The sequence below is a fragment of the Lepidothrix coronata genome, unplaced genomic scaffold (assembly GCF_001604755.1).
Source record: "Lepidothrix coronata isolate B3197 unplaced genomic scaffold, Lepidothrix_coronata-1.0 Scaffold89, whole genome shotgun sequence".
NCBI lineage: Eukaryota > Metazoa > Chordata > Aves > Passeriformes > Pipridae > Lepidothrix > Lepidothrix coronata.
Window position 1 is genome coordinate 1,516,507 of NW_016690269.1, and position 26,188 is coordinate 1,542,694.

General features: G+C 36.8%; 2 long non-coding RNA genes across 2 annotated transcripts; one reads left to right on the top strand and one right to left on the bottom strand.

Annotated features, from left to right (window-relative positions):
* Window positions 1-294: 294 nt before the first annotated feature.
* On the bottom strand, window positions 295-5,037 carry LOC108500340. Its single transcript, XR_001875835.1, has 3 exons — window positions 4,987-5,037; window positions 1,762-1,837; window positions 295-1,245 (listed from the first exon to the last, which is right to left on the bottom strand). It is a non-coding gene; the product is annotated as an uncharacterized LOC108500340 (long non-coding RNA).
* A 16,326-nt stretch (window positions 5,038-21,363) lies between these two features.
* On the top strand, window positions 21,364-24,382 carry LOC108500341. The gene is made up of 3 exons (XR_001875836.1): window positions 21,364-21,449; window positions 22,564-22,719; window positions 24,322-24,382. It is a non-coding gene; the product is annotated as an uncharacterized LOC108500341 (long non-coding RNA).
* The last annotated feature ends 1,806 nt before the right edge of the window (window positions 24,383-26,188 follow it).

The following is a 26,188-nucleotide window of genomic DNA, read 5'->3' on the forward strand; positions in this document are numbered from 1 at the left end:
TGAAGTGCCCCTTGTCAGTCAGGCTGGGCTTCTGGGCCAGAGGAATTTGCACAATCATTTCAGGCTCTCTCTTTACAATTTGCATCATGTTCAGAGTTTGGTGTTAGTATCTCATCTTTTCTGTTTAAATCTTAGCACTGTTTTCTCTTTTATTTCTCTGCACAGAGTACTGCATAATGACAATCCTTGCCTGAAGGTTCACAATTTGTATTGCAGTACAAATAAAGGAGCAGATCTACCAGATGAAGCTAAAAATGTAAATTCTTCCATCTTATTTTCTTAGATTACCTGCTTGAGTGTTTTATTATTGTGATTAACTCCTACTTAAAATTTTGAGTGGATTTCTTAGGGTTAGCAGAGGGAAAAGGAGACCCAAGGGAGCTCACAGTGATATTGGTGACATTCTGTATGTATTTATATGGGCAAAGTTTCTGGACAGAACTTTCAAAGCTGCTTAAAAAAAAACCCCTTGCCTGTAATAGCTTCACAACAACACTTAATAAGACTAAGCTGCCTTTTTTTTTTTTCTTTCTGAGGCACTTGAATTGCAAATCACTGATCCAAGGTCTTATAAGCCTTGAAGTTCAAGTCAGATTATCAGGGAATATTAGAACATGCAGATGTGAGACGGCCTTTACAAGCTTTAAGATCAAAGAGTCACTGTGCAACCTTCAGAATAATATCATTCTGTCACTCAAGCAAGCATAAGAAGGCTGGAAAAGTTCAGGCTTTCATGCAAACTTTATAACTTCTTTTGCATAAGCCAATTTTGACCATAGGAAGCTTGTATGGAACAAAAAAAGTTCCTAGCTTCAAAAAAAATGTATTATCATTCTTTCTAATAAAACAGAAAAAAAATCCCCAAATTTAGCATTATATTTTCTGCATTTATTATATAATTAAAATATCTCTTGGTATGTCTGCATTTAAACTTGCCTTTTCAGGCTCAGGTTCCATAGCCTCCAGGGTCTTAGCAGAGGTGCTTTGCATCAGCTCTTGCCTAATGTAGAAATGTGGCATACCTTATTTAAAAAAAAAAATTTAAATAAAAATTACAAGTTTTTTGTTCAAGTGTTAATAGGTCCAGCAGAATACATCAGATTACTTGTCTGCTTAATATACAGTAGGTTCAGAAATGCTTTGCTGGGTCAGGTTTTTAGAGTTCAACATATTCTGATGGGGTCTGCTGTCCAAATTGTACTGGAATTTTTTTGTGTCCAGACTCATTATCTTCTTTCTATAGAGCTGCGAAAGAGAGGAACAGCAGATCACTAAGTTTTTACACCTCATTACAAATATATGAAGCTTAAATATGTATCACAGGTGATGAAGGAAAATATTTTCTCTGGCAGAGGAATAATAATAATGTATTTGGACAGGACTTACTTTTAAGTAACCCTAATTGTTTTATTGGGGTTACTCGAGTCCATAACATCAAAATGGGGTTTTTAGTAACCCATTGCCATTTAATTTATAATACTTAAGATTTTTTTCCTAACATGATCTTCTTTGAATTCGTTTTTTTTATGAGAAAAGGAGTTTCGATGTTGGTGGCTTCTGTCATTTCTGTTGGAAAAGCAGGGGTAAATTATTCTGTCCCATATTTTTTTAATTGCTGATCTGCTGTCTCTTGGACTATTTTATGGCTACTAAGTAGTCAGAATTAGTGCCAGTGCCTGGCTCAGATTCTAATAACAATTACTTAATTAGAAGATATCCTTGGATGTATTTCTACCAACAATAATATTCAAGAAGACTTACTGCTGTCATTATCCTCTTCCACTGGTCTCTATATGTCTCTAAATGTTTTCTTCAGAGTAGTTTCTGGAGCATAAAACTGCAAATGCATACACAGTAATTTCATCCTCTCCCTCTTGTTAGCTTTAAGAGCAGCAGTAAAACAGATTATGGTTTTTGCAAGGTCATTATAATGTTTTCAAAACTTTGAATTGAATAGCAGAAAATGTGGTTTTCTATTGAGTTTCTTATACTGTTGTTACTGCACTTTTCCACGAGGACCTTTTATAAACCTCTGAACAAAAAGTGATGTTGGTTATCTCCACTTCAAAGAGAGTATTTTCAAAAATTCTTGACTATTGATAACTGTCTCTTTATTAGGACTTACGCAGGCCTGTTGATAGAGAAAAATTCTCTCTCTACCAGGAAGAGGAATAATGCTATGCCCAAGCTTTTGTTCCCTGTTCCTTGTCCATGAAGAGTTCTTTTTTCTGTTACACCTTTGGAAAACTGAATAGGTTGAGAGGGATTTTAAAGTTGAAAATGTAGTTTACCTCTGTTTGAGTGTTCTTATGTAACACAAAGTCAAGAAGGCAGCACCAGCCTCAGTTGCTGTTGCTGCAGAAATAGAATGCTTGAAATAGAGCCAGGTAGAGGCTGAATTCAGTATAAGGCAGAGTTGTACAAGAAACCAGTCTCTGAGATTCAGTGGTTGGGTGGAAAAGGGGGCAATCTCCTTTTTCTGTCTCCAAAATTTGATTTCATGCTAATCCAGCTATTGCTTCCTGTTTAGTTTGGAATGACACAGGAAATTTTTATAATTTTTTTTGTACCAAATAATATTTTGTACCAAAGGTGATTGCAATGCTACAGGAAGAGGGTCACTTATCATAAAAATTTCCCTCCCCAAGTATTCCCCAACAGATGGGAATATATTGGACAGAGATATTCTATTATTTTTCATATACATGAAGAGCTAATGAGCATTCTCATGATGTTTAAATGTTATAGAATCCATTATTTTTTCCTGAACGTGACCAGAGCCTGTAACTCTAATTTTGATATAGATATTTCAATTATTATTTGTAGTTTTAATAGTTTTGCATTTGTAATTTGGTAGTTTTGGATGACTCTGATTTTTGTTTTTGATCAGGGTTGCTTGAGACTTCTGGTCTCAGAGTTTTGGTGTGATCCTGTGGGATAAGGATCAATTAAAGATCAAATAAATCAAAGTGCATATGGCTATTCCAGCAACCTTTCATCTAAATACTGCAAAGTGCAACAGCAATTGATCTTTAAGTGTATGTGGAAAAAAAGAAAAGCAGCTTCTGTTTGTAAAGCAAGGGTATTTTTCACTTAGCTGAATTTGCTCTTTTAGGTTTTGGCTTTCAAAGAGAGCTTGGCAAAGGATGGAGAAAGGCTCCATGAGCGAGCATCCATACTAGTAAACAAAAATGGTTAGGAGTCTTCAAGGAATAAATTACATTTATGTACTTAGGTGCTGAAATATGGACCAAATGTGAATCTTTGAGAAAGAGTTCCACTATTAAAATAGCAGTAAAACAGCACCATGCTTGGATCCAAAACCTTGATGTGACTTTTATCTATTTTTAAAAGAATGTTAGAGGAGGAGGGAGGGTAGCAAGAGCGTGGTAGACCAGCAGAACTGCTTTTCCTGTTTTGGCTTTTTAAATTTATTTATTTATTTATTTATTTATTTATTTATTTATTTATTTATTTATTTATTTTAATTTTGGAAAAAATACAGCTCTATCTCTCTTTACACCCATAAGGTTGGTGTCTCCAGTTTCACTTCCATAGCGTGATTGACTATTTAGTATAAAACTGTCTTTCTGCATGTTTCCTTTCATGATTTCATTGTAGTCAGGATCTGATATGATCTGTAGTCCTGAAATGGTGTATGGATCTTGGGTGCCAAAACACTGGCATGTATTTTGGGCCTCAAGTAATGCTTTTTCACAGAATATTATAAGTTGGAAGGGACCCATAAGGATCCTCAAGTCCAACTCCTAAGTGAACGGCCCGTATATGAAACTATATTTTCCAGGTATTTTCACAAAAGGTACAGAACAACAACAATTAGAGCAACAAGAAATCCAAGGGAGATAAAAAGAAATGAAGGGGGGGGAAGAAAAATGGGTGCGTTTTATCTAGCAGAGGAAATTCTACTGATTTACTTCTGTTTTGTTTTTTTTCTGATTCCACTCAGATTTACATACTCTTGAAATAATAACACGCTGAAGTATTGAGATATGTTTGGAATTTTGAGATTATTTAAATAGCCTGTCATGATGACTGACTAGTCTAGTGCTCGCAAATAGAATGGTAAGTAAGAGGAAATGTAGTGAAAGTTGCATGTTTTTATCTATATTCTTACTTGAAATTAGGACAGTTGTCAGAAAAGCTTTGGCTTAGTTTTGGAACTAATCAGAAAAAAGCTATTATTCCTAACAGTCATATCAATCCTTTGTATTACACAGGATGAAAGAGAAGCTTAAATGTCAGTTTAGAGAAAACTGGAATAAAATATAGACAGTTCCTGCTCGTGGCAGTGGGGTTGAAATTAAATGTTTTTTAAGGTCCCTTCCAACCCAAACCATTTTATGATTCTCTGATTTTATGATGATCTAGTGCAGCTTAGCCTTGGTTTCTACTTGAACTGTCACATACTTAGACAAGCATTAATATTAGCAAAATTTTAAAGTCCTACAGAATTTCAATGGTTGATCAAATTCTGTGTGACTGAAACCACACTGTGGACACAGAAAGTTTTGCTGTGCACGGTTTCAGGTTCTTAAACAAAAATCAGTTTTTTCCTTTGGGGGTGTGGTGTGGAAAGAAGAAAGTCTGTTATCAAAGAAATCAGCTGTTGATAAGCTTTGAAGCAATGTGAGTGTGTGGCTTCCCATCTGCCTATTTATTTGCATTTTACTTTGTTAAGTACACTGTTAGGATATAAGGTGTCTTATTTTTTTTTTCCCCTCCCATTCACACCAGCAGAGGTTCCTTGATCTTATTTTTATGCAGCTTTTGATGGGACTTTTTGCAAGTACTAAACATAGTATTTCTTCTGATCTAAAAATTGTGCGTAAACATTAACAGATGAAAGTATTGACATGCCCCTATCCAATAACCTAAGCCAATGATGGACAAAAATAATCACTTGCTTGGTCTAGGCAGAGAGAAGAAACCCATCATATATATATCTCATTTATATACATCATATACCTGTGTGGTAGTTTGGGCTAGGCCTTCCTTGGTGACCAGTTTGTAACCAAGGAAGGGCCCAGATTTACCCAGTATTCCCTACGATTTTTACGTAAGCTGGACTATAAGAAGAGAGGAGGAGAGGCCTTCGCTCTCTTTCCTTCCAGCGACTTTGGAGGTGCAGGTTCCCTGCTGTTGAGTCTGCCGGGCTGGGGAGCGAGGCCTGGTTGGGCCTTGCCGACCTTGGGAGACAGAGGTTGCCGGCGATCGTTCCGGAGCAACTCTCGGTTGTCCCAAGGAGAGTAGTGAGATATGTCTTTGCTAACTTTTTACTTGTTAGATATTGGGTCACTAATCGGGATACATGTGTATATATTTTATTTTGGTTTTGTTCCTTTTCCCTTCCCCCTTCCCTTTCCCTTGTGAAATTGTATATATATTTCAATTGTATATACCTGTAACATAAGTGTAAATATATATATATGTATATATATATATTGCTTTAGCTGTCTCTGTCTCATTTTGGTTTTTCTTGGTTGGTTTTCTCCCTCTTCTCCCTGAGGTTTGGGGGGGACACGTCTTGTGGTAAGGTTTGGAGACTTGGCAGGGAGCCAGTTTCAAACCATATCACCCTGCCTTGCAAATATGCATGGAAATTGACAGCCCATGCAAAAAATGACTTATTGCCACCCCATCATTCTAATTGAAGAACCAGTAATATTTTACTTGTTTCAGTCCCTTCTTGGATGAATTGATGAATGTATTATTTCACGTACTGCAGTCTGTCAATTTGCCCTATGGGTTTCTGTCATCAAAGGAAGAATAAGGGGCTAAGGTTTTTCTTTTAGTCACAGGAGCCTCCAGAGGGTGATCTATGCTTTAATTTTCACCCTGGCATGACTACAATGGATATCAATCCTGTGGTCTGCGATTTCTGTGCATATGAGTATTGTTAAAATAATAATAATAATACAAAAAAATAAAAAATTTGTAACTTCCTCAGTAATTGTCCCAAACACTATTGCTTACAGTTGTGATGTCTTGTATTAGGGAAATAAAAGTGAAAATTTAAATGACAGTTCTCTTCATGACAACAGTGGTAATGAGAACAAGTGAATGAATCCCCCACATACGTGTTAGAGATATGAATGTATTAAAGTTTGTGAAAAAAGCATTGCAGCCTTTTAAACTGGTAAAAGCCTCTCTCTCTCTGTCTGTCTGCTTATCTATGCATTGGTGGCCTTCACTACTCTTTAATCTGAGCATCTTTGCAGCCTGGCTATAAACTGGGGTCAAGTGATCAAAGGCACAAAATGAAACACGAGGATTTTATTCTCTGTTTTTTTTCTAAGCTACCTGTTGTTCAGGATTATCCTTTGCACCCTGTAGATATCCTAAAGCTCTGAAAGATAGTTATGACTAATACTGTATCATATACTACTCATAATCACTTTTTCTGTTCCTATTTTTAATATGACAAGGGGACATCAATATGCAGGATCCAGCTGAAAAGTAGATAGGGGCAAAGTCTATGCTGGATCTGTCAAGAGGGTACAGCTGCCTGGTATCAGCAAGCTGAGAACTGTCTAGAATATCTGATTCTTCCAACTTTTCCCGACACCTCTGTGTGTCAGAAACAGAGCTGGTATGACATGATTATTTAAACTAATGGAAAAAAAGAGAAGATTTTCTTTCCTCTCAAGAAAACTGTTTTCAGTCAAAATTTGTCACTTTCAAAATTTTATTTTTTGGCCTGCCATAATCAGAGCCTTCTTTGCATCCAGCAGATGTTAAGTGCTCCTAAATTCCACTGCCCTCAGCAGGGGTTGAGGGGTTTTAGCATTTGGCACAGGATAAAGCACTAATAAAGCATAAAAAAACATAGGCACTAATAGGATATATTTGCAGCAGAACAAAGCAACTGCATCTGTCATTGACTTTGCTTGGAGCTGAGAGTGCTCTGAGCCCCTGAAAAATATGACTGTCTCGATGATGCTTCATAGTAGCAGCTGGAGATTGGGACCTGAAGAATCAAGAACACAAAGAAAAAGCTACTTTAAAAAATATTTAGCTCAGAAACTTACCTTAAAGTGGCTTCATTTAGATGGGAAACTATTAAAACTTAGTAAGAGCCAGAATTAAATGTAGTTTTAAGGAGCTTAATCTAACTCTACAACATATATGATATCACATAGTATTTAATTTCCTGCTCTTTTTTTTTCCGTTCTGTGCAGTCACTTCACCTAGTGACTGCACAGAACGTTCCTGCAATTAACAGGTATTGAGCATGCCACCTCATCAATGTTTGCCCTATTTTATAACCCTATAATGTTTTAAATTTCTTTGGGTTCTTTCCTTTCAAGCTCAATATTATACCAGCCAAACAGCATTAAATGTAAGGTCAACTATGTCGTGGTTAAGTGCATGTTTTTTCCACTGGCACTGATAACCACCTCTGCTGGTTTTCCATATCACTGGATCTATCCCACTGGAGTGCAGCTTTGGAGCTGATAGAACAGCCGTCGTCAGTCTGTCAATGCTTTTTTTTTTGTATTTGATGATGATAGAATTATAACAAAATTAAAAAAAATCCACTTCAATTCATGTATCTGATCTAATGTGCTGTCCTAAACACACACTACTGTTGTTTTGTCTTCCCCTGTTCCAATCATCTTCCTTCTCAAACATTTTTCTTCTCTGAGTCATGTTGCCCTTGTCTTCTCTCCCAGTTTCTACTGTTCAGGACAAACCTTCACTGCAGCTGTGTCTGTTTTATCTGCTGCAAAAGGTGCAGTTCTCTCTCACTCTATAGGTTCTCTTTCTTCCTGTTTTCATTCTTGTATCCTTGTATCCTTTATCTGCACCTGCTCTTTTTTCTTATACTGCTTGTTCACCCAAACAGACTTCCTACTGCTGGCTTTTTATTCTACCTTTCTTCCACTGTCAGCCAATTAATTGTCATGATTGGTCTACTTCTCTTTCTGCTTCAGGCTTGCCAGACACTTTTCCAAACTCAACCCTTCTGTCTTAGCAAAGGAAGAGAGATCTTCTAGACCAGGTCTTCTGAGAGAGTTATAAAAGGAATTCTCATCTGGATTTGCACTAAACCATATTCAGTTGTCCAGTTGTGCTGTGAACAGAACCCTAGTGACTGTAAGAAATCAAAAGAAAGCAGAGGTGGAAAGATAGAAATTGAAGAATTTCAGTACTGAATATGATGAAAAGGTATTTTTAAGTAACTTTTCCACTTGCCTAAGTATAGATTCCTTTTCCTAAGGATGATTAAAAGCACAATTCCTTCCACTAAGTCCAACACACTGCCAAGCTCTGTGTCCATCCTTCAAAGTATTGGGGTGATTGAGAAAAGAGCCACCATGATTTTTAACATGAGTATAGTACTTATTTACAGAAATAAAATTGTTTTTTCTCAATCTGTCTAGAAGAAAAGATAAAAAATTGAGCTGCCGCTCAACACATCAGTTCAATTCATTTCAATTTGGCAAGGACAAGCTGTTATAAGCAACTAAATACAGATTTTTATTATGGAGACTGGGACAATCTTTCTTCCAGATTGTAATAATGGTTTTTACCTGCTGGTTTCTCCACACTCTGCTTTTTGCTTGCTGCCTTTAGAGGCCAGGGCATCCTCCTCATTTTGCTGCAATTCCAGCTGAAATACAGACCATTGCTGGAAGATTAAAGGGACATGACTCCAGAAATCAGATAAATCAAGGCCATACAGAAAGCATATTTCTTCACCATTAAAATGTTTTTGGAAAAGTGAGTGAGTTTAACCATGCTGCTCAAACTGCTACTTTCGACTCCAATCCTTTAATTTCTATTAAAATTCATTGTTCTCATATCTCAGAACCATGCCAGCTTTCATCAGTGCATCTTCCTGAAGGTCAAAGCTTAAAACAGCCGTCAAGCCTCTCTAACCTGGTAATCATCTTCTGCCTCGAGGTGGTTCCTTCTGCAATCAATGCCACGAAATGTACAATTTAAAATGTTTGACGTTCGCTGGTTTTGTCCTTCGTGTTACCTAAGGTGCTGGTTATATCATATTGTTCATTTTTATACAGGAAGTCTTTGGTTTTGCAGCATAATAAATTGAACTGAAACACATGCAGAAATTGCAGACACCTCTTTTTTTAAGAAACAGCCAACTAATTAAAGTGTATTACGTAAAATAGATTTTGAACTTTTTTCCTGGCAAAAAATTTTTCTAAAACAAATATTTCTAAAACAAAATATTTTTCTAAAACAAATATTTTTTAATCCATATTAGAGTAAACATCTTCTCCTTAAAACACTGTCACAGTGTTTTAAACAATGTCACAGCAAATTTAAACAATGTCACAGCAAAAGGACAGACAAGGAACTTTTAAACATGATTTTAAGGGGATCAGTATAATCTCTTTAGCAGATAAGTATTGTACAGTTGAAGAGAAAAATACTCCCACAAATAAGGACTTAATTTTATCTTTATATGGTGCTTTTTTACCCATTTATTTTTCTGGTTTGCATTAATAGTAGTAGTAGCAACAGCTGCTATATTGGAAGAGCTGTGCTACTGTCTACTAGCTTAATAGACATTTTTTGCATATTGGCATACCTGGGTTCAAGTACAGCAGAGTTAGTTTTCCTAGTCTTTAAAAGAAGGAGAGAAGAAGGGCAAAGAGAATGGGAAAAACATAAACTAATTAAGAAACAGATTTGGAAAAAAAAGATTTAGATATTTAAATATCCCATCAGGAAACAAAATTAAGTGCCTTTTCTGAAACCCTGATCAGCTGCCTAATCCTACGTAGCACAGTGATCCCTTTGTTGTGGGTGGGAGTGGTGGCTTTTGGACAAAGTTTATCAAAAAAGCCCTGCTGTTGAGGGCTTCCTGCAGGAAGGATCCCCTTGCTTTCTAAATTCCTTCTCAGAGAGGAGCCTGGGTGAGGCTGGATCCAGTCATAGCCTCAGATTTTGTCAGTGGTTTAAATTTAAGAAATTATAGAGGTGTGATTGAACTACTTTGTCCCACAGGTTTTAATGATGGCACAATGAAAATATTTATACAAAATGAATAATTCATTGCTACATATGACCAGACAAAAGATCTTAATCAGAATTGTTTACTACACCATATAAAACCTAAAACTACCAGTAGTATAATATAAGATAGGGTAGTGCACTACATTAAAGCAATTATTGAAACAATTATATTAATAATTATTTTAATTGATAATCTCCCCAGTGCTCATGGGGAGATCGCTTTCTCTCAGCTTCCAGGAGTATCCTTGAGGCTTGTCCCCACCCAAGGGAGGTCCCTTGTCCCCACCCAAGGGAGGAATCCCAAGAAGGGTTATGTTAGAAGAACCTGAGCCTATGAAAGTGGACTGGACCTTTGTAGTTAAAAGTGAGTGATGACTCCAGTGGTGGCCTCACCTTCAGGATGTTAATTCGGGGTTGAAGCCAGACTGGTTTCAGCATCTCCTGGCCTGGCCTCTCAGCCCTCCACTAATAACTTTTTGAATAGGGCATTGTCTTCCAGGAGAGGATGTCCTGCCACACCCTTAGGCTATCTGTTTGTTACCTGTCTTGGAAGCTCAGAAATATGAGCAGCAATGTCCTGAAGAGGGAATTTGGTCTCTCTCTGTTGCTCAGGTTGTGTTTCTGTCCAAAAGACCTTGGCCATTCTGCACTCAGCCAGGATTGGAGGCCCAAACAAGGCTGCCTTACAGCAAGGAAACATGGAGCTGCCAAAGTGCAAAGGCAGCTTGCAGGGACCTGTGAGAGCATTAACAGGTTCACAGCCTGCCTGTTCCCACTTGAGGGGAAGGTTGGTGGCATCAGATAAGATTGGAGAAGCAATAAATTAACCTACATGGAGTAAATAAAGTTCCATGAGTCCCGGTAATGGCAGTGGTTGCAAGGAATCTCAGGCTTATTGCTTTCTACTCTCTCTCAAAATTGGGCTTTAGGAAAGGGGCCTTGGTGAAGGTTGCACTAGAAAATTTAGCTAGATATGCCTTTGCACCTCCTCTGCTTAGCACTTATCTTGCTTCCCTCGTGCTGCAGTTAATGACACCTGAGGTCCCAGTTAGCTTAAGTTTGTGATACTGTGTGTCTGTATCTCTGCTAAGTATAATTAACTGAATCAAGTATTTCACTCCTTCACAAAGAGTAAGATGCAGAGAAGAAGAAATAAATAAGAAATAAATAAGAAATAAGAAATAAGGGAGAAGAAAGAAGAAAGAAAGAGGAAGGAGAAGGAAAAGAGAAGAAGAAAACGGATGTTTTCTAGACAGTCATATGAAACTTGTTAAGTGTCATGAAATTTTAAGTTCATGACTAAATCATGACTATGAGTTGGTAATCTGAGCTTGAGTCAAGGTTTTAATTTTTAAAAGTCCTTTGTCAGAACACTTGTTTTCATTTGGAAAGCCTGCTGTTTTTTAATGTAACCCACTGTTTCATAAATCACAGGTGATAAAAACAGACCAAACTCTGCTGTGTTCAGCGAAGGGATAGTTCTGTTTTGCTTGCTTTGCCTAAAGATCGGGAGCCAAAAAAAAAAAGAGACTCACCAGGCTACACACTTAAGATGTAACAATTTAGCAGAAGGTAAAAGACTGGTCTTGCCTCAAATTTGGCACTATGCCTGGGAACAATATTTTAAACCAAATTCATGGTGATGTCATAGTCTAGTTTCTTGTAGTTTGGTTTTTTTTGTTTGTTTGGGTTTTTTTGGTTTTTTTTTTTTTTTTGTGGAAACACATTAGTCTGTGCCAATTCATGTGGTAAGCTTAGTTTACTAACCCACTAGACCTGGACTATCATAAGACAGTACACTAAATTCTCACTTTCCAACTAGCCATAGCTCAAGTTGTTCCTGTGTCTGTGTCAATCAAAAAGTATTTTGCAATTATTTTGAAAGAAGAGGGAGCAGATTCCTGTCTTTTTGAGAGAGGTGTGGTTATTTAGGCATCCTTAGCCATTTTTATTATGTAACGTAGCAAGAATAAGAAAAATAAATAACTGTGCTTCACAGTTCTTTTCTCTCAACCTTGAAAAGATACATTTGAAATAGGAATTTATTAAATTTGAGATTTGCCAGTTTTATTAAAAATGACACACTTCTGCTGTATGTTCACATTTTTTCTTCCCCTTGAAAACAAGACCCCCAGGGATGACGTGGGTTGTACAGAACAGCAACCCAGCCATGCCCACACGGCCCTGGGGTCTGCAATCAGGACAACATGTTGTGTCTTTCATTACTCCTTGCTTGCTTTTACATGTGAACTACATTCTGCTATTGGCCATCTATCTTCTATATTTTCTACTTTCACTTCTTTGGATGGAGAAGTTTTTTTCTTCTTTCTAAATATCACTGAAGAGAAAGAGGAAAGGGGTTGATTTACTCTCTATGGAGTCGAAGAGACACTTCACTTGAACAACGAGTAACCTTTGCTCTAGAATCCCTTTTGGCAATTTTCATTTTTTCTTTCTATGGTATTAATCATGCTGTAGGCTCACACTGATCCCAACCAAAACTGAACTATTACTATTAGCTGAGCAGAGACTGGTATAAAGGTTTTCCATTCATTCATTTTCTTTATATTAAAGTAGTTTAGGATCTCTGTTATTCTATTTTTAAAGCTATTCTGGAATCTCATTGCTCTGATAGTCAGAAAACTTTTCCTAATCCTAATCCATACAACTTTTCCACATTAATTCAATGCATTCACAAAAGGGGGCATATCCTTCACGACATTCAGCTTCCTGGGCTCTGGATAAAAAATGGTAGTAATGGAACTGTTAATGTAAGATAAACACTCTCCACAGCACAAGTCTCTCGGGAATGACAGCTGCTAAATACGAAATACTCACCTAGATGATATTTTGGATATATTGCAGTAACTAGCAAAAAGAAACTCACAAAAGTTTAGCCTAAGAAATGCTCTCAGATCAAGATACCTTGAACTGATTGACTTCTTTTTAAGTAACAGGATAGACAAAATTGGAGTTAAACATGTGAATTTAGTTATTCTTATTTTGTAAAAATACGTAAAAGCATAAATTGAGGTTAAGGGCCTATTTGCTTTCTTTGTCTTTTACAGGGTCCCTACCACACCTTTGAAAGTGATGAAATAATAGAAAACTAGATTAGATAATAGGAGTATCTTAAATCACTATATGATGTGGCATAGATTAAAGAAAAATCCTCTGTTTTTGGAGAGCACGGGAAAGATTGCACTATAATGACACTATTTTGTTTATAAGTAAAATTTATATGTGCTATATAAAGATAGAAATATGGACTTGTGGAGATCATCGCTAAAGCCTTCAACTTAAAAGACACTATAACATAGAGTGACTCACCACTATTGCTTCAAAAACTACATGGACTAAACCTAATGCTTATTTTCTAATCTCAGAAAAGCGATACCTAGGTTAGCTGCATTAGTTCAGTTTCCTTGGTAAAAGGATCAATTTTTCTTAATCTAAAGGAAAGCTAAAACACAATTTTACCTATGATCCAATTAAGGACAAAAAGGGAAAATATCTATCTCTCACAGTTTCCGTTCTGGCACTTACAGTGCAAGAGAAAAATGAATGAAGAGGGTGATAAGTGTCATTATACATCGACCTGTTCAATAACATGGTTAGCTGGCACTGCAGCTCTTTACCTGTTTAGAGCTTCACTGAAATATTAGGAAGGAGTATAATGACCAGCCAATCTAACTGCAGAGGAGTGAAAAGGCCAAGGTAGTTTCCTATTATGACATTCTGATTTGCTTGACATGACATTGTCAGGAATTGTATTTTTAATGATTCCTGTGCTGGACAAAGGCAGTGAAGAGAGCAGATGATGACACTTGACTCCTCTATTGTGCTGGCAAAGTCCGTAACAAGCACAGGTTAGAGTGTAACCATTCATCTTGCAATTTTAGAACTGTAATCTACTGATCCTCCCTGCTTGTCACATCCAATTTGTTCCAAGGCATGCTTTACACCAGACCACATTTCTATTCAGTGGCAGCTGGAACTTTACTGGGATTATAGTTAAATTTCCTTTCTAATGGCTGAGCTAGAAGGGTGCTGTGGTATCATCAATCTGGAGGCTGCACAAATACCTGAGAGGAGAAGGGAAAATTGGTTGATAAAACAATTACGTATTTTTTTCATTTTCAAGTTCTTTTTCTGGAGCATTCAGACTAACATGAGACTATGATTTGGAATTAGAAAAAGAAGTAAGAACAAGAAAATAATAGCAATACAATTAAGCAATACTACCCAGAGCTATTTTATTTCAGTAGCAGGTGTAGGAAGAATATGTGTAGTATAAAGATGTAGTCAGAAAAGCTTTGTCAGAATGTCAGTCAGTACGAAACTCTTCTGCTGAAATCATAACACTTTGCAGGAGTCATATCTACTTACCAAGGAAAAATAAAAAACAAAAGCCAGCAATGTTGATAAAACTGAAATAAATTTTCAAATCAAAATATGGCATTTCAAACTTGATTTGTTTTTTGTAGTTTTACTGTGTAACCAGAATAAATTAAAGAACAAAAGCAGATAAACCAGGAAAAAAAATGCTTTAACAAAAAATTACTTTCTCCCTTTTCCTTCACTCTGAATTGTTTCACTCTTGTTTGAAATTAAGTTGGATTTTGTAAGTGTGTTTATCAGTAGAATGACTCAGGAAGCAATTGGGAGAGCTGTAGGAGAAAGTATGTAAGTAAGGGACAATCTGGATCATGCTTGGAGAGGCAAAAATAACAAAATTAACCAGACAGAGAAATCCCCAGGGATTTGAATAAAGCTCTCACCAGTTTTTCCAGTTCGTGGTCAAGATTCAGGCAGTGGCAGATGGCCCCTAGAAAAAACAAACATGTGGCCTTGGAAGAGGAATCATCTCTTCAACTGTACAGTAAATCTTAATTGTTGGTGGTGCATCATAAAAATGAAGAAGTGTTTTTGTACCCTGCAACAGGCTTTATAACCTGTTGAGGAGAGCTTGAAAGCTCATCCATGGAGGACAACAACAAAAGGATAAAGTAAGTTGTATAAGGGCCAAAAATCAGCAGGAGAGAGCATGTGTCTCCTTATGTGTTTAAGTAAAGGCTATTTAGAGAAGATGCTTGATGACCTATGTTGCTCTACTTATTGACTCACTCTGAGAAAGATTGGCTTACAGAAGTAATAAACAGTCATTTAAAAGGTTTTAGATGAGGCTGGAAGCATTGCTGCAATGCAACATTAATAACTTGTTTTCATTCGTGTGATTCCTAAGCAGGATAAACACGTACTAAAAAATAAGTCTGTTATCTTCTTTTTTTAATCCAACAATAACTCAGGCCACCATGTACCCTGTGTGCACAGGAATTGAACTACTTTTCTGCACAGGAGTGTGCCAGGCAGTCATATTTGAACAATGGAGTTTTGCAGACCAGTACTCAAGTCTCCTTGTCTGCTGCCTAACTCAAAGTGGGTGGGAGCACTGATGGGAAAAGACAGAAATAACTATTTGCTGTTTGCTTTGCTGAAGTCCCAATATGGGATTGTACAGTCTACAATCCTGCAAGTCCTGCACAGTCCTGCATAGTCATCTGGTCTCTCATCATGTTACCTTGGTTACTCTTAAGCTGAGATGCCTTTTCATATATGCAGTGCCAGACTGGGAAGTGCAGAAGCCACCAATGCTCACCTTCAGTGTAAGGCAAACAGCACAGGGTTAGCTGGGAATTAAAATGAAGCTTAGTTTGGAAGCTCTTCACACTTACTCTGGAACTTCCCCTTTTGCTTGATTGTACTGCAGCCAAATCTACTCACAGCAATAATCTGAGAGGAATTACCAAGTGCCTGTGCCTCATGCCTTGATTTTTAGATTGAGCCTGGGGACTGCTGTTACCCATCTATGCAAATGGCTAAGAGAAATGGAAGTGCTTAGGGCCTCACAGAGTTTCCCTGAAGAGAGCTCATCAGAAGACATTCACAGAACACAACTCCTTTATTATGGAGCTGGAAATTGTGAAGGAGAATCAGAACCACCAGTTGCATCCTGTGTGTCACCATAGCAACTGCTGTTACCACAGCTGGGACAGAAGCCCAGATTTTCAGTTCAGTGATGGTCTTTCCACAAAGTGCTTTACCCAGGCATGAATCTTTCTGCTCAGTAGCATAAAAAGAAAGGAAATTAATCACAGAGATGGAAAGAGACCTGTAGAGAGAGGAGCAAGAAAAAGCACATAAAGTCACAGAACCAAAACGTGCGTGTCTTGTCACTGGTCCCTAACAATGCAATTGTAAAAAAACAATTGTGTGTCTACCTCTCATTCCCATTCCACTATTCCAGGGTGTAGGACCATCAGATTTGAGCCATCTCTTCAGCAGAGTCTTCGTCTTCTGACTTTTTCGCCTACAATGTCATAGGTGCACACGGCAAGGGAGCCAGTGAAAATGGGGGTAGTGGGTGGGGCGAGTGTGTTGAGTTGACATACCCCATAACTCCATTACAGTAGTAACTGTCCTTTCAACATTACTCATCACACTTAGCCAGTTTATTAACTGTCCATGGTGGGTTGACTGTGGCTGGACACCAGACTCCCATCAGCCACTCTCTCCTTCCACCTCCTCAGCAGGAAGGGGGAAAAAATAGGATAGAAAAGCTTGCTGGTTGGTACAGACAGAGAATCCACTGACCAACTACCATCACAGGGAGAAAATATCTTAATTTGGAGTATCTAATTTAATTTATTGCCAACTAAAAATAGAGAGAAATGGTGAGGAAAAAAGGGACAAAAACTAAAACACCCTCACAACACCCTGGCACAGGGGGAAGGGGAATGTAATCCTTAACAGCTACTCTCTGCTGCTCCTTTACCCCTACAACTTTTCCCCTGCTCTAGTGTGGGTCCTCCACGAGCCACAGTTACTGCCAGAAAACCTGCTCCAGTGAGGGCTTTCCACAGGCTCAGCTTCCCTCAGGGCACTCATATCTGCTGCAGCACGGGATCCTTCAGGGGATGCAGGTGGATATCTGCTGTGCTCTGGACCTCCCTGGGCTGCAGGGGGACAGTCTGTTCCCTGTGATCTTCACCAGGGGCTGCAGGGCAATCTCTGCTCCTCTCTCCTTGAATCGCCTCCGTGTCCTCAGGGTGGTTTCTCTCATGTTTTTTTCTCACTCCTCTCTCTCTCTCTCTCTCACAGCTGCTGTGCAGTGATTTTACCCTTTCCCAAATATCCTTTCCCACAGGTGCCATCAGCTCCTGGCAGAGCTGTCTGGAGCTGGCTGTGTCTGTCAGGTGGTGGCTCCAGCCTCTCTTCCCTGGCAGCCCCCGACTTCCAGGACATTGCCAAGGACACACGAGGCACCATCCCATAGGTTCTGAATTCCTCATTCCTCACTTTAAAGGATAAATTCTTCCAAGGCACTGAATGAAAAAATGTGCTTAAATCTAACTAGATGACACTCCCTGCATTTCTCTTAGTTAAAAGGTGAATTGTCTTAAGGAAAAAAAAGAGATGCTAGCTTAGTCTGAAATCATAAACTCTGACCTTTGATAAAAATGATGTTGTATTTTATAATATTTTCTGTATTTCTCCATACCCTTGATTGCTATCTCCTTCAAAACCTCTTGCAAGACCGTGCATAGATCTGAGTTCAATCAGAAATCTAGAGTTGTCTACACGTCTTTCTCTGGTTTTATGAATAAATGCCATGTTTTCTGTTTTGCAGATCCGTAGCTGTTTTCAATATCATAACACAAGCTGGTTTCTATTTTAGAAACCACTCTTTTGGAATGGTGGTTATCTGCTCTGCTTTCCCTGTCCCCTGCCTCATTCCCTCAGGAGCAAGGTATAAATTATTTCCAACTCATCTGTGGACATTTTTGTTTTTGTATTTCCTAGTGGGACAATAATTACTGTCATATCTTACTTGCTTAATGAAAACTGACATTAATTTTGAAGCTTCTATTTAGGCCATATGTCAGTGTGGATGAGCTTCACTTCTTCCCTTTCTTCTTTCTTTTTTTTTCCCCTTCCTTCCATGAAAAAAAAAAAGTGTTCTCAGACAGACCTAGTTGGAAAGGTTTTTTTTTTCACACACAGTTTTCTTGCTGTCAAGCACTGTCTTCTACAGCCTCTACTTCTTCTTACTGTAGTTTAGAAATAGACGATTCATCTGGGTAGCCTCTCTTTGCATACCAGTTCCCTTTCCTTCCTTAGGACACAATCTCCAATATTAAACATAATTTAGTGCTTCTTTACTTTCAAATATCTAGAACTCCTGTTCAAAATTGAACTTTTCAGTGTAGTCAGTCGTTCTGAAAGGTTGATTTACTTCATTCAACAAAATTTATGCTTTTACATACTTTTACAGAAATAAGAATAAGTAAACCACGTGTTTAACTCCAATTTTGTCTATCCTGTTAATTAAAAAGAATTCAATCAATATAAAGATAACAATAATAAATGAATGGAAAACCTTTATACCAGTCTCTGCTCAGCTAATAGTAATAGTTCAGTTTTGGTTGGGATCAGTGTGAGCCTACAGCATGATTAATACCATAGAAAGAAAAAATGAAAATTGCCAAAAGGGATTCTAGAGCAAAGGTTACTGGTTGTTCAAGTGAAGTGTCTCTTCGACTCCACAGAGAGTAAATCAACCCCTTTTCTCTTTCTCTTCAGTGATATTTAAAAAGAAGAAAAAAACTTCTCCATCCAAAGAAGTGAAAGTAGAAAATATAGAAGATAGATGGCCAATAGCAAAAAAACTAAAGAGTTTGGATTAAGCTATAAAATTTCAATAAAGCCAAGGAAAGTCAGGATCAGTTGCAGAGGTAGAAAAATGGGAAAAGATAAGTTGCAGGAAGAAATTTTAATAGCAAAGGTTATTATATTTTAAGCATATAATTGGATCTCTAAAGCTGTAAAAGCTGTAACTTCTGTGAGTACAGAATCTTTTAAATTGAATTACATTTATAACAAAGTTCTGTTTAAAATAATTATTTCTGAACTTGGCAACCCACAGAAAATGAATAGGACTTTTTCCCCCTCTTCCAATTAAACTAATTGTGAATGTGACCTATGTCCTTATAGATTCATCACAAAGAGTTAAAGGATAAAACTGTGTGTGACTAAGTTTCTCCTGACTTTCTCCTCTTAAAAATACATTTGCCATATTAAAGAGAGTTTTATGATCTTAGTGTTTTCTGACCATCACAGCTGTAACATTAAAGGTTTATATCAATTTATCAGTTTTCTATAATTGCTATACTGAGATGACTCAATATTCACTCCTTATACAGCTTAAAGCCTCTCTGATGGAAACATAATTCTGTGATTCTAATCACCTTCTCCTCCATCTTCATCCCTTCCCCAGGTAATAGATTCTTCTTGCAATAATAATAACAATAATAATAATCCATTCAGGTTTGAGTTTATCCATTTGGTATGTAAGAAACAGCCCTTCATTTAAAAGCAAGCTCTGTGAAGAAAGAAAGCAAAGCATCAGGGTGTTAAAGAACTACTGAGATATCCTCAGAAAAATAACAAGGGATTTACATTGAATTTAATGGAAATTGTACTCCAAAAGCTGTACTTTTGCCTTCTTCACCCTTCAGTGGGCAGCAATTGTCATTTATTTCTGTTTGCCTTGAGATGTGAAAAAGAGTTGAATAGCAAACCCACTGATTTAATTTCTCCAGCTCAGGAGCTATCACAGGCTTTTTCATGTTCTGTTGGGCTTTTTTAGCTTTATTTCTTCAGTGCACATGAATATGAATGATTGAGGAATCTTCACACAGGTGGATGTGCAAAATAAAGGAAATGTAAATGTCTGCATCAGACACGGATTTATAAAGACTGATTTAAATTGCAGTTGCAGGAGCGAGTCATATTAACAGTTATTGCTGTGAGGTCTCATTTGTGTTTTCTCTGTTCATAAGGAACATTTCTTCTTTGAATGGCTCTGCTGCTAAACCATTAACATTTGTCAGATGGCAAGATTAGACTCCTAACAACTTGCAGATGACATTCAGCCAGAGCAAACTCTTTTCAGTTGTTGACAGTTTGTCTAATAGGTGTGTATAGTGCTGACATTTAGACAAGAAAATGCCTGTGAATTCTTACAGAATGTAGCTGAAGCTGGTAAACTTTTCAAGGCTTGTATTTTGGTGGGGTCTCTTTGTGTATGTGCACATTCCTTGTTGTTTGTTTGTAAACTTTCACAGACAGAAAGAATGTGTTCTACTCAGTCTCTCAAAAATGCAGAAATTGCTGATGTATAAGTTAATTTTGAAACCGAATTTTCGAAAGAATGCAATGAATTATTCATGCTGAATGTCTTGCCTCATTTTCTGTTTGCAAATTGTGTTTGCAAAGAAATTGTTCTAATAATATTATTCAGCTCTCTTCTTAAAGTAATTTCAGCCAAAAATTCCTCCTTCTTGTAAACAATTCATTTGAAACTTTTTAGATATGTGAGGTTTAAGCCTGTTTGACTGGAAAGATTACACATATTTCTGCTTTCAGATTGTTCTAAATCAAGCATCTACAGCATTTGTTTAAAATCCATTGGTTTAAAAAATATTTCAGCTAGCAATGTCTTGCTTCCATGTTTGAGTGAAAAAAAAGCCTATAACTAAATCAGGCTCAATTAAAAAGTCCAAATAATAAGGGGAAATATTTACTCAAAATTTATACTGACATTTACTGCAAGAAAATGTCCTCCCCTTTAAAAATGAAATAGCAATATCAGGAGGGAAGATATATTTTCCTCAGTTTTCAGACATTTAATTTTTTCAGTGAGTAATATTAGTAATTTCTGTTGATTTAAAATCCCATAAGAACACTTTCTTTAAGCTCAGGTTTTATAAAGTGCAAATTGTTGCAAAAAAAGAGTAGCAGTTTATTTTTCTCCACAGAAGTGTGTTGATTTGCACATAAAGTAATTGATTATATAGTCAGACAAATACTTATTAACTAGCAATGATCAGATCATAGAATCATAGAATCTCCTGAGTTGGAAGGGACCATCAAAGATCAATAAAGTCCATCTGCTGGCCCATGACAGGAAAGCCCCAAGAGTCATATTGATAACTTGCTTTGTTGTTTTATCTCAACATGGTTTGTAAATTGTTCTTATGAAAGGTGTTTTTGAAATTCAACAGTAAAATTTTTGACCATAATTTTCTTTACTGCTGTGTTTAAAGCTAACTTGGCTTTAGAGAAGCTTTTTTTTTCTTTTTAGCTTTTTTCTCTCTGAACCAATAATTCTAAATATCAGCTTTATCTGGCTGTACAAATGTTCAACCTGTAATTGATATTCTTTTTCCTACTTAGATAATTTTTGCTTTTAATTTCAATAATTTATAACTTTAACACAGGTTTGTAGGGGGAGAAAACACAGGGTGGATAAAAATAAAGGATAAATATAAACAGCTAGGAGTAAACAGACACTTCAGAACCACTTGTGAATTATCAAGGTAATTAATACAAATTATTTGTAGTAGCTAACAACTTATCCTTCCAAAAATCTCTTTTTGGACCATTCTATAGATTTTTCTGAGCTCTGTTCACTGTCATCTCCAGTTACAAGCCAAAATAAATGGTGTTTATAAACATCCATGAATTTATCCTGAAAGCTGATGCTGTTTTTGTGGCCCACTTCTCCATCACAGCAGCAACAGTCTTCTGATGTTCCATACCACAAAATTCAGTATTTTAATTAAAGGGTTTGTAGATAAAGGGAAATGGGAAAATACTTTTTTAAGCATTCTTTTGTGTCAGAAATTAAACTGCAACAATTAAGCTGGTGAATGTAATCAGGACACTGAATTCCAGTTTTATGTCAGAGCTTTGAATCTGTCTGTTAAAATATTTTATATAACTCTCTATGATAGCAGATAAAACCACAACTGTGTAGTTCAAGATTATTTTATAAAAATCCACTTAAAAATCCCCATTTTCACAATAGTTAAGTGAAACTTGCTTTTCAAAGGGAAAGTTTATTAGCAAATAGAATATATTGTGTACTTTTTAGCTGAGCTTTCCTATCCTCTTTCCTTTACAAGTGAAGAAAAAAAATCCTCACTTTTTGCTTCTCATTTTCAGTTTGCTTGGAGAAAAGGTTACTATTTGCGTTCGTGTTGGGTTTTTTCATCAGTCTGTGGCATCATCAAAAACTATTATGTAAAATTATCTCTGCCTGTTCTGTACAAGGCAGAGGAGCCCTGTTACCTCAGCCAGAGGAAAGAATTCAAAAAAAATTGGAGAGACAGTTCTATACATAATGTGATGATTTCTTGAGCTGAGACAAAATTGTTCCGCATTTGGGAAATAATTGCTTGTCACTCTTCTGAGGCACTGAGTCTTTTACTTATTAAATGGGAATTAGGTTTATATTAAACACACAATTTCATCTCCAAATTGTCTTATAACTTGCATCTTAGACATTATAAATTCTTCTAAATCCACCAGTGTTTTGGATTTGTGCTGGCTATTTTTTGCCAGCTGTTCATAACAGATCAGTAGAGGGTCTTAAACCTTAAAATATTTTTGTTTATTGTGTGCATTGAGGTTTTTGTTGTTTCTTTTTAGATGAGAAAACCAAGTTCATCATCCCATAATATCAGTCAGCTGGTGGGTAGGTGCATAATCTAAACAGTGGAGCACTGCAGACACAGATTAAGTGATTTCTTTAAAGCACACAAGATTTGTGACACCTAAGAACTGAATCTTCAATCCTAGAACCAGGTAATGAATCCCATATCATTCTTTGTTTCTCTTAGTTCTCCGAGAAACATTTTTAAAGCTATTAAAGGTTTCGAATTGGATATGTCAGACAAATAAAAATGAAAAACTGAGATCGCTACGAAACTTTTAATGTTATTTCACCCCAAACCTGCTGAAAGGAGCATTGGTACCCCTGGGTGAAATATTTTTCTTTATGAAGGCATTGATTATTCTTATCTGAACCATGTGTCTTGTATAAAAGCTGCTAGCACTAATAATCAGATACCTATGCCTTCAAGAGATGCAAAGATGATGAATATATAGTAAATATCTGAGTTAGGGCTTTCTCTAGCAACTATCTAACTAGTATCAAGAGAAAACAGACTATTTTCCCTCCAGTCTTCTGGTGAGGTTAGTTTTTCCACCAGCTTTCTATTCAATATAGTTACTCCAATAGCAGCAAAATTTTATATGGATTTAAGAAGTGACTTTGTTATTGATTATGCTGAACGAAGTGTGTGACTCTCCATTGCAGTAAGATGTAAAAAATGACAAGGAAATAAAATATGGAGTAGTTATACTGTTTCACTTAAAAATTCCACTTTCTACAAGTCCCAATGAACTAAAATATTTTCATTGAACTACCTAGAAGCAACAGTATTTGAAACAAGTGACCTAAAGGTGCCTTTGCTCTCATATTCTCATATTCTGAATCCAAATCATGTGCCTTTGGCCTTTTCTAGTACCAATACATTAAGCAAGAAATATCTCAAAATGATAATGACTGCATGGGAACATCATCAGTGAGAGGCAATTCTGGGACAATGGTGGAAAAAAACCTTTGTAAACTGACAAAACAGATAAAGTTTTAGTTCTAAAAGAGGTAAAAAAAAAGTTGAATGTTGTTTGTCTTTAACAAAAATAGGGGCTGATCTAATCTATAGTGCAAATGGATATTCACAGCAAAATATGATTTGTTATTGGGGGTGAAAGGTCAGCCAGAAGACCCTTGTGATAAGACCATGCTTGAAAGCTCAGGATACATGTGTTTCTATAGTTTGATTACTTAGAAATGAAACAATTATCAACATATTAAAACAAGGAAGAAGAGGCAAAATTATCATCCATGCAGCAAACTTCAGACTCAAATTAAACACTCAAGTGACATATTCAAACAGTAAGGCAGAAAGACAAAACCCTAGGTCCAACAGCAAGAGTTTCAGAAAACATCTATACTTATGAGGATTGTGTAGTTAAAATCATCATAAAGTAAGTCTAAAACGAGTTAAACAGATCATTATTACTAAAAAAGCAAAATACATTTCCCTTATTCCTCGCCATGCATTTAAAAAGATTAAGCTCCAGTGACAAATGATCAGGGGACCCAAGACAAACCCCAATCATTCTGAGGTATTTTTGCTGTGGGGTGGTGGATTTAGGCACCCCAGTGAGGAATCCAACGCACACCAGGGCTGCTACAAGATGTGAAGGACAATTCAAAGGGTGGCTGAAGGAAGGAAGGGAGGAAGGTAGAAGGAGGATGTGATGTGGGAGAAAGAGTGGCTACTTCTGATAAAACAGGGTTTCGTAGAGCTGAAGGAATAATTTCATTGTCCTTTCTAGTTAAAACATGTGTGTGTAATGGAAGAGCAGTTCCACCACTTAAGGAAGCTGGAAGCTCCGTGTGACACTACTTACACATTCACATTCCACCCCTGAAAGCTGTCATTCCTAAAAAAGTGTAAGTTCTGTTTACTTTGGAAAAAAAAAGAAAGCATGTTTTTATTTTTCTGTTGTAAAGACCAGCGAGTTTTTCCAGTCTTCTCCCTGCTGTTTGGATCTGAACTGTTTTTATTATAAGCCTGATTCTGCTTTTCTGGCCTCTGTGGGGAAACAAAGAAAGGATTATTCTAAGTCTCATCACAGTCTTGGTTGTTTGGCAATGAAATAAAAGCTTTAAATGATTGCCATTTGATCAGTTATATAACTGCTGTTTTCTGTATTCATTCAATTTAATTTGAAATGCAGTTTACAAAATACCAAATGACCATTTGTTCTTGCAAGCCAGTAGAGATCATCAGTAAGAGTTTCTGACGGTTTATGGGGGTTTTCTTTCTAACTCTGTAGGAAAACAATCAAGTTGATGCTTTCCTACCTTAATTTTAATTACTAATAAATCATTTGGCTTGCACATCATGCTCTCCAGCACACATCAATCATCATCTGCTGTCTTCTTCAGGACATGGCTAGAGATACCTCTGCCTTAAAAAAACCCAGTGTCCTCTTGATCTTTAAGACTGATTCTGAGGAGAGATGTCCTAACAAATCTGTCAGCACCTGGCTGTCTTGGATATTCTGTATGAATGGTGATTTCCCCTTTAGTCAAAATGTCTTTAGCCATGACCCTCTAATTATGTGTTAATGTGACCAGAAAAGCAGAGTCTGAGAAAAAAAAAAAGGCAACTCGTTTTTAAAACGTCTTTTTAGTAGAGCCTGGTACAGGATGTGTAGCTTCTATAGCTGGGTACTCAGTAATTTTGGATTTTTCTCTCCCACATGTCTTTGTGAGAGGTTTTAGAATTACATTACCTGAAAAGGTGATACATTTAAAATCAGAATTAAGCTCCTTGGATTGTTCTTCCCCACACCTTTCTTGAACCAATTTTCGAAGTTTCTTGCTCCAAACATATTTACCTTTAAAATTAATATTTTTATATTATTTCCGTAATTTTGAGTGACCAAGGCTATTAACCAGCACTTGGCCAATAGCTGGAATGATTACAGTTTTCTCCCTTGTGCCTTTTCCGGTGTCTCAGATCTGATTTCCTTCCCCAGTCCTTGTTCCTCAGTGAGGTTGGAGGACATGCATTTGTACATGCTGGATCATGCTTGTTGCAGGTAGAGGTTAATTTGCTGGTTCTCTGTTGAGCCTCTGGGAATTTTACTTCTAAATTTATGGGAATAAACCCTGCTAATAAAATTTCAAGGGAAAAGGGATATAGACCTCTCTAGCACAAAGGCTATCTGAGAGTCAATGTGCTTCATTCTGGCATAGGAAGCCTGTGGAGTTTTCAGTGAAAGCCTTAGAATTTTTCTAGGAAATGCTCATTGTATTTTGGATGGTATATTTCGTAAACCAGCCCCCAATAGCAATGTGAAAGGTATTGTGAACAGTTTGACAAACTTTATATGCTATTGGAAATAGTATTGGTGATGGGATGTGCTTGGAACTGATAATGATGGGACATACCACCAATCCCTCCTATAATTGCAAGTTCTACTACTATAAATGGTCTTAAGCTGCCTCACATAACGTTTTTCTTTGTCAGGACTTCCTTTAGATTTATTTTTATCAATAAAGCTATTATTGTGATGAGGTAGCCTTAATTGTTTGCACAGATGATTGCTTATGCACCCAGTTGCAATTGTTCATGTATAATTGTTCATGTACTTTACAGTAATTGCCTTATTTGTGTGCTTTATCTAAATA